Here is a 9922-nt window from a genome sequence, read left to right as displayed (position 1 = left end):
TTTTTTTTTGAGATGGAGTCTCGCTCTGTTGCCCAGGCTGGAGTGCAGTGGTGCGATCTCGGCTCACCACAACCACCACCTCCTGTGCTCAAGCAATTATCTGCCTCAGCCTCCCAAGCAGTTGAGATTACAGGCACCTACCACCATGCCCATTTAATTTTTGTATTTTTTTTTTTTAGTAGAGATGGGGTTTCACCATCTTGGCCAGGCTAGTCTCAAACTCCTGGCCTCGTGTTCCACCCGCCTCAGCCTCCCAAAGTGCTGGATTGCAGGCATGAGCCACCGCACCCAGCACCATAAGACATATTTTTTAACAGAGAAATAGCAATACATTGTTTGTGTTACAATTATGGAAGAAGACTTAAATGTAATTGGCTTCTAATATTCCAGAGGTTTATTGAAAAAAAGAAATGTAAGGTTTATCAGACTTCAAAATCTATAATGCTATTAATAATCTACAGTTCATTATATACCTGCTGTGTACCTGGTACTATTCTGAGTTCCTGGATTCCTCTTCTTGGTGATTCAGTGAGTTTTACATTATTGTCCCATTTTCACTGATAAGAAAACAACATCATCATAAAAGCACTAAAAACAGCTAACACTTGTGAGGCTGAGATGGGTGAATCACATGGTCAAGAGATCGAGACTATCCTGACCAACACAGCAAAACCCATCTCTACTAAAAATACAAAAAATTAGCGTGGCGTGTTAGCATATGCCTATAATCTCAGATACTTGGGAGGCTGAGGCAGGAGAATCACTTGAACCCAGGAGGCGGAGGTTGTAGTGAACTGAGACCACGCTATGGCACTTCAGCCTGGTGACAGAGCAAGACTTCGCCTTAAAAAAAAAAAAAAAAAAAAAAAGGCTAACACTTATATTTGACTCTTAAATGTCAAACATTAAGTATTTTATGTGTATTAAGTATTTAATTCTCTTGCCAACCCTATGCAATAAGTCTGGGTACTTACACCCATTTTGGAGAGTGGGAAACTGAGCCTTAAAGGGGTAAATAGCTTGTTTGCTAGTCTCATGGCAAGAAAGTGGCGGATCAAGAATCCAGACATGATGTGGTGCTGGAAACCCCCATACTTTTTATCTTGATGCTGAACTTCCTCTTTGAACTGAGCCTCAGGCAGTTTAGATAGTTTGCCTGCATTCACACATCCAGGAAACAGTAGAATTGAACTTCTAACTAAGGTCAGGGTCCAGGTTTAAAAAGGAAACCAGCTTCATCAATTACAAAGAGAATCAAAGCCTCTTGTGCCAGCCGTAGCTTTGCTGCTAACTAGCTGCGATCTGGGAAAATCACTTACCATCCTGGCCTTTAATGCCTTCGCTGTCAGCCACAAATTGCTGAGGTGTTAGTCAGTAATACATAAATTGTGTGTCCCAGTACTCTGGATTGCAGTGATTAGTTTTGAGTTGAACCACAAATATTTCTTACCAAAAATTTAAAATATAAAAATCACCAATGACTTTTTTATATGAATACCATTGGAGTCAATGGTACCCATGCTGTTTCCTCACTGCCATTCTGCTGAGTGTATCTGAGTATGAGAAAAAGAGAGCAGAGGCTGCTGGGCTGGAACTGAGGAGTGGGTGTAGGAGTGGGGAAGGCAATTGAGAAACCTGGGTCAAGGTCATCTTCTGACCCAGGTATCTGCTCCATTATGCATGTATATACTTGCTGCCCTCCTCCTTCACACAGCTCCAGCAGCACCCCCACCTATGCACAGCTTAGCATCACCTCCACCTAACAAGACTCTAGCAGCCCCTGCACCTACACACAGCTCCAGCATCCCCACCACCTATGCATAGTTCAGCATCCCCTCCATATACCCAGGACTCCAGCCTCACCTCCACCTACACAGAGGGCAAGAATAAGGATAAAGGGGAAACAGTTCTTTGACATCATAAAGCAAAACAAACATTAATCTTCTGATTATGATTATTATTGGTAGGAATTCCATATGAATCCTTTTACTGGGTATATTTAAATGATAATTTAATCAGTAAATTAGTCAATTCTTATATTGCCAAGATATTTTGACCTATTCAGAACTTTTAAAAAATAACTCATTATTAGTTAGGTAAGTTGATATATTGACTATGAATAATTCATAATATCTTATAAATTACTTTAGTACCTAAGATGCATGTTGCATGAATACATAAGTTGTTGTGATTAATCTATTGGACTTTAGAGAACTACATTTTCACATTAGAAGCATTGTGGTTGGGTTTCTCTATATTCCTCAGCCATCAGGGGGTCAGTCCCATTTATCATCATAATCCTAATTGCTGTTTTTTTTGTGCTTCCTGTATACCCATCACTGTGTTGAACACTTGAGCTCCAGAGGTTAATGAGTACTGTCCTCACCTGGAGGAGAATATACCCAAATTGAAGGACCCAGGGACACAAACACATAATTGCAGCATAATATGGTAAGTATGATACCAGAGGAAACCATAGGATGTTGAGAGTGTGCAATAGGGCACACAGAGCTATTTAACAGGTGTGGGTAGAAAACGTTTCCTGGACAGATGCTGCTGCAGTTGGATCTTGTAGGTGGAGGTAGATACATAAGGGATAACAGTGGCACATGTCAAGTACAGAAGCCATCATCAACAAGGGCGTAGAGTGAATAAAGTTACAAAGTGCAAGGAGATATAACCAGATATGGGCTGCCAGAGTCCAGGAAAGAAGCAGGAGATGAAGCTCAATGGGCAGACTCAATCAGGTCAGGGCGTGGAACCTGGGCATGGCATGTTGATCAAGAATCAATTCCCAGGAAACCAGCGACATATTAGCTACATCCAAACCATGTGATAGTGTGCCCCTCGGGGAGACACAGGAAGGCCTTTCTCTGCGACCCTGGCTTCTCGCTGGCTCTGGTTTCTGGTCCCTCAAACCCTTAGGAAAGTTGTAATCATGGTATAAATTTTATATAAGTGAAATGGGCCCAGAGAGGTTAAGTCAATAGCTCCCAGTCCCACAATTGCTAAGATACAAATTTAGAATTCTAAAAGAGCACAGGATGGGTCAAAAGCCAAGCTCTTTATCCCACATGGGACTATTCTGAATTCACCAGAATTAAAATTCCCAAACAGAAGGGTTGCTTCTGCACTGAGGGCAAGACAATGAGAAAAGACATAATGAAAACAGCAAGAGTAAGAAGAAACGGCCATCAGATAAATAGAATTAATTATGTAGTGTGTGAAGGGTCAAGCAATGATTACTCCCATCCCTGAGAGGCTCGTCCAAGATCATCAAATCAGACGTGTCTGCAGAACAAGTGAGCTATTGGTCTCAGTGCCTCTGGACATTGTGGTCATTGTGTCTGCTTCTACTGTGAAAGTTGCAGCAGTGCACTGTGGTACCTTAGAGATTTAAAATTTTGTGCTTTTCTGATTTTGATTATATAGCACATTAAATTCCTTCAGCTAACATCGGGGCAGTCACAGAGCCAGCAGCTATGACTCTCTTATTGTGAGTTCTAAGATCTCTTGCATGAACTTGGTCTTTGTTTCTCCCCCTAGCATTCTTGATGGGTGTATTAGTTCGTTCTTGCATTGCTGTAATGAACTCCCTGAGACTGGGTAATTCATGAAGAAAGGAGGTTTAGTTGACTCAGAGTTTGGCAGGCTTAACAGGAAGGATGACTGGAGGTCTCAGGAAACTGATGAACATTGTGGAAGGTGAAGGGGAAGCAAGCGCCTTCTTCACACAGTGGCAGAAGAGACAGAGAGAGCATGGGAGGGAAGCGCCACACACTTTTAAACCATCAAATCTTATGAGAACTCACTATCACGAGAACAGCATGGGAGAAATTCACCACCATGATCCAATCACTTCCCACCAGGTCCCTCCCCCCAATGTTGGGAATTATAATTCGACATGAGATTTCGGTGGGGACACAGAGCCAAACCATATCACTGGGCTTTCTACATATGGTGCATTCTGTAGGAAATCTGGAAAGTAGATCAGAACAGATAAGCATGTAAAACATATTCTGTGTTCTAATACCAAGCATACACACACCCATGTAGCCCCTCATAAGCTTCCTGACCTGAGCCTCACAGGGCATTCAGAATCATGCTCAGTGTGGGGCGGGGGAGAAGAAGTGGCCTTTCTGTCTCAAAATTGGACAATCAGTCTGGGGCATGGCTGTGACTTGAATGAGGTGCACCTGATCCCAGAGCCATGCTCCTAACCATCACCAATTCTTGCCTTTTTATAAAAGATGCTCAGTGCTAATATTAGTTCTCTCTTGGCTCTGGCAGAAAACAGATCAGGCTGTTCCGAAGGATCATTAAGCCCCATGGGAGACCACTTAGTGGACCTTGTTATGTCAGAATATTTAATTCCATAGAAATGCAGCTCAAAATAGGTATGGCTTTTATTCAAGTAACCATAGCAATCATAGAAACCAAAAGATTAGTATTTCCATAATAAATCATAGTTTACCTGGGACTTTAAAATAGACTCTGTAGGGTATGTATTACTATTAGTCTCATTCTACAGATGCAGAGAGTGAGGGGGGGTAGATATCTCAGGCAGTGTCAAGAATCAAGAGTTTCCTACAAAAATCATTTATCAAAATTAATAGGCCACAAATAATCTGAGTATATTTTAAGTAAAAGTTGGGTCATATCAACAACCATGTTGCATTCAAATATCACTGCATGGTTTTGGTAGCTGCATTTGCATAGGGTTTAAAATCAAGTTGTTAAACATATGGCCGCGCTGAAGTGACAGTATTTATATTGCATTGCAACATTTAAAAATTGAGACTAGGGCATCTGACTTCTGTTTAATGCTGCTCTGCATCTATTGACTGCTTGTTACTTGCTAGTATGCTGCTCAATACCATGAACACCTTCCATGTGATATGTACCCATAAATGTATATGCAGCACATCTGCCATTATTTATTGCCTCCACTATAAAATAGCAATAATCAGTCCAGGGCAATGGCTCACGTCTGTAATCCCACTACTTTTGGAGGCCGAAGTGGGCAGATCACCTGAGTTCAGGAGTTCAAGACCAGCCTGACGAATATGGTGAAATAACATGACTTAAAAATACAAAAGTTAGCTGGGCATGGTGGCGCACACCTGTAATCTTAGCTACTCAGGACGCTGAGGCAGGGGAATCATTTGAACCCGGGAGATGGAGGTTGCAGTGAGCGGAGATGGAGCCACTGCACTCCACCCTGGGTGACAGAGAGAAACTCTGTCTCAACAATAAAATAGCAATAATAATAGCAATTACCTATGAGCAATGTGGTGAGTAACAAGTAGGGCAGATAATATAAGCAAGGTGCTTAAGGGAGAGTCTGGCAAAGGATGAAAACAAGATAGGTATTCATGCTATGAGTAAATAGAAGAAAGGTATGCCCACACTGCAGGCATAGGGGGAGTGATGGCCCTTGGGAGAACTTTAAAGTATAAAGAGGGATGCCTTAGAGGGACCAGCAGGTAGAGTGATGTTGCTGGCCGTCACAGTGGCAATGGCACTATGCAAATCCTGCTCCGCTTTTCCCTGCTCTGAAGAGACTGAGGTACAGAAAGGTAATAATATGGAACTGAAGCCCTGTTTCCTTGCAGTCTCCCAAACACAGCTGCCCCTCTGCCTTTTTCTTTTCAGGATTATAGACAGATGATATGCATAGGCCATTTCACAATTGGATTTTCTCACAATGACTCTGCAGACAATAGATTTTTTAATTAAGGCAACTGAAGTCAACACAGCATTCCAGTGTGGAGAATACTTAATCCACATTTGAAAATGCTGAACCTATCTACTAAAACATTTATAGATAGCACGTTCATTTTCTAGCATTTTACTTCCATTTGTTCTTCATTAAAACCAATTCCCCTGACTGTGTGCAATGTTCAGCAATTCTGTTAGCAGTTGGCAAATTGGATTCTTAATATTTAATCTAATAGGGAACAACATTACACAACTCACACTGAACAAGCAATTTAGTTGTCAGATCATTATAAAACCATAAACACCTTTCTGATGAATGTCTTATTTTTATAGTGTGGTGTGGAGATAGGATATATATTTTTTTAATTACTAGTCTCCAATTTAATGTGTACATATGTGCCTTAAAAATTACTAAAGAATCACTATGTGTGATATTTTAAAAAATGTGAGACATTATCTGTTAAGTAAAATGAGTGTGAGCTCCACCGTCAGGTTCAACCTAGATTCATATACTGGCTTTGTAAGTTGTAAACTCTGAGATCATCGCTAAGAAGTGACTCCTGAGAGTTCCTGCCTTCATGTGAAAATGCTGAATAGAACTACAAATACAATTTTGGAATGCAATACCACCTACTGGATATGATTGTTGACAGGATTAAATTATAGAATAAAATACATGTCGGATATGTATTAAGTGCACCATATGATCACTACATAAATAGTAGTCAGAGTAAATTAAGTAATAGGTATTATTATCATTATTAGGGTTAATTCTTTCTATTAATATCATTATAATGTCAACAGAATATCTTCTCATTTTCCCTCGTAATTAAGCCACAGTCCAGAGTTACAGGAGACAAACAGATGGAGGAATGGGAGAGGATGGTTAAATTCTGTGTGTTGTTTTCAATTTTATGTAATTTCTTTTAAAAAAAAAAAAAACTTGATGTCTTTGATTGCTTTAAGACTTGGCTCTCGGATCTGGCAGAAACAGCTTTTGGAGATAGAATTTTAGCTTGTTAAGGATCAGATGTGGAGAAAGTTTATCTCCCTTGCAAATTGCTGTTTATAGATTTAAGCAAGAGAAGGATGGATTTAAGCACTAGAATGATGCAAGAAGTAAAAATAAATGAAAATGGACTGGGGATTTTACAAAGGAGGGAAAGTCCAATTAACTCACTCAGGAGTAGAGAGGAAGCAGCAAGCTTCACTGGACTGGAACCCACTTAGAGGACAGTACCAAGCAGGTACCCACAATGGACAGGAGACCTTGATGGACAGGAGAGCTTCTGTAGCCCTGAAGGCTTGGGCTGGAAGTCTGCTCTCAACCCAACTGGATTCAACATAGCTTTCCATGGTGTTCTGGACGGCTTTGTTGTGGAGGCCTTCCTAACCCTGGAACCAAAGCCTGATCATCCTCCTGTGGTTTTACATTGACCCAATTTCTCCAAATCCAGCCTGTGCTGTCCCTGACACAAGTCTCCCATCCCAACTCAACTGCATCTCTATTCTATGTCTTCACCTTACCAAATCCATAGCACAGCCAGCTAGGTAATTGTTCCAGGGTTTTTCTCAACAGAGATCCCAGTAAAGAAAGTCCATCTCCTCTTGGGAACTGCTCTGCCATTTCCCCGACTCCAATGCTATCACTATTTCTATACAAAGGGAAAGAAAGGATAGAGGATGATTCTGAGCTTTCTGGAGACTCAAATAAACAGATTTTTTTTTTCAAATGATTTAGATCCCACAAAGATAGGCATGATTAAATATCTAGATATGATTCAATATCTAGAGTCTAACAGCCTGGACTCAAATCCTAGGACCATCATTCACAATCTACCTAATCTTGGGGCAGTTCCTCATCTCCCTATGCCTAAGTTACCTCATCTCTAAAATGAGGGATAACTAATAGATTCCTGGTAGGGTGCTAGTGAAGAGCAAATTAGATAATGTGTGCAAGAACTTAATATGGGAGATAGAAAATAGTAAATATTCAAAATAATATTTTAGCTAATGCTATTCTATTAATTGACTCTGATCTGAATATTGGCCATAGAACCACTTCCCTTACATCATTAAACTCACCGCCATGATCCCTGGAAATAACTATTATGTAGCAAAGAGAACTTTAGACTTGGAGTCTTGAATCCAGCATCTAATATTTACAGATGGACAATCCCAGGCAAGTCACTTTCAGCCTCTGAGCCCCAGGATTCCATTCTATGCTAGAAATTAACAAGTTGCAGAGGTATTATTATAAATATTAAATGAAACAAGAGGGTGAAAGTGCTTTGGGGCAGAGAGAACACTATAGAACCTCAAAATCATGTTGCATTAATTGATGCATCAATGATAATTGTCAGAAAGTGCAACTAAGGGACCTTGGGAAGGTTGCATAGGCACTCCATTCTCCCCACCCTCCTCCCACCCGTGAATGGCTCAGATCCTATAAGTGATGCCAAGCAAAGATTAGAGAAGCACCCCCGCCCCCAGAAGATATTCTGGCAGCCGTGAGCAATCATCAGTTTCTTTGAACATTCTCTTGGGAATGAGAATGAGATTAGCATGGAATAGGATCCTCTGTGCTACCGAGAGAAAGCAATTAAAGAGGCAGAGAGGATGGCAAAAGTCAGTGAGAAGTGAGACTCATTTCCATTAATAAATATCCAGAACAGACTATATTACAGCGAACAGTACAGTGTACCTGGTACTACACCTACAGACAGAGAGCATGTTTGCACCTGGAACAACCGGAAGACTTGGTTCCAACAGGGTTTCATTGTTGAGTCTACTCCAGGAGTAGAAGATCTGCAGTGGAATGGTGGCAGTGTGTTGCTGGCTGCCAAGTGAAATGTAAATAACTACCATAACATTTTTTATGAAGACACTACCAATAAGACTTAGAACCATTGGGGGGATGGTTAGATAAAAGAGGACACATCTTATCAATTCTGAGATAAGCTTTCTTTAGACTATATTTTAATAACATTCATGCTTATGATATTTATTGAGTTCCAGGGGCTTATGCAGATGCTGAAGTTTATAGAATGAAGGCACACATGTCTGCCTTCACCAGGCCCTCAGCCCGCAGTGAAGACAGATGACCGTCTTCGGTGAGATTGGCATTGCACTAATGGAGAAAGGGAAAGGATGCAGGTAAGGGCTGTAGGGTAATGCTTCTCTGAGCCAGGAACCTTCATTCTGAATCCTAAAGAGTGGCCAAGGGAAAGCTTCAAAAAGTCAATTATCTGATGTGCTGCCTTTCTCAGTCATTTGGGCAACAAATACCTAGACTCATCTGATGTATTTATGAACAAGATGGTGCTTGGAAAGCCATTACCATTTCTAAGCCCTGTTAAACAGCCAGTGATGGGTTGCAGGTTGGTGAGTGAAAATCTGATCTCTAAACTCAGGTTAAATCACAGGAATCTTTGACTTGGTAGTAGTCATAATAAGCATATTAATGTAGCCTAAACCATGTTCTTGGAAGACAGCTACAATCCTAACCATCTTATAAAAGGGGAAACTGAGGCATGAGGGCTCATAATAAGTAGACTGCAAAGCTTTCCAGGATTTTGGGCTATGAGTCTACCAGCTGCTTCACTGTGTGGTTGTGTGACTTTGGTCAAAAAGCACAAACCTTTGCTACCTTGGTTTCCTGTATAAAAAATTACCTCTCTTTCAGGCCATCTCTTAAATGTAAGGGATTCTTATTTCTGTATAAAAAATTACCTCTCTCTGCCAAATGATAACACTATTAATGGAAGTGACAGTATAGACAGATAGACATGGCAGTATAATGTCACCTCAGAGCTGCAAAGGTTAAGTGAGATAATCTTTGTAAGTGTTGCTTGTCACCAACCTAACCAGCGTCATCGCCACCATCATAAACAACATCATCGCCATTAAGACCTGAGAAACATGCCCACTTAGGTCAAGAGTCTGGAAATTTTGCCCATAATCTATATTTATGTAAATGGTAACTAAATGAAATAATGTGCTTCATGGCTAGAATTATCAATATATTTCTGGATGGTCATATCTAGACAACAAAATGGTACAACAGAAAAAGCTCTTAGCTTAAGTGTAGGAAAAACTGATTTGGAATCCCAATATTGTTCTCTGCAAAGTGGGAAAAAAGTATTTCCTCTAGCCTTCCATGTGCAGTTATCCGTTTGTTCTCTGATGTATTTCTTTTTTT

General features: G+C 40.6%; 1 protein-coding gene across 1 annotated transcript in view; it reads right to left on the bottom strand.

The window, feature by feature from the left end:
* Positions 1–9922, bottom strand: part of FAM135B (family with sequence similarity 135 member B) — a 233083-nt gene that overhangs the window by 69945 nt on the left and 153216 nt on the right. The gene's annotated exons all lie outside the window — the stretch shown is intronic.

The sequence above is a fragment of the Cebus imitator genome, unplaced genomic scaffold (genome assembly GCF_001604975.1).
Source record: "Cebus imitator isolate Cc_AM_T3 unplaced genomic scaffold, Cebus_imitator-1.0 Scaffold459, whole genome shotgun sequence".
Classification (NCBI taxonomy): Eukaryota; Metazoa; Chordata; class Mammalia; order Primates; family Cebidae; genus Cebus; species Cebus imitator.
This window is presented reverse-complemented; position numbering and strand designations above follow the sequence as displayed.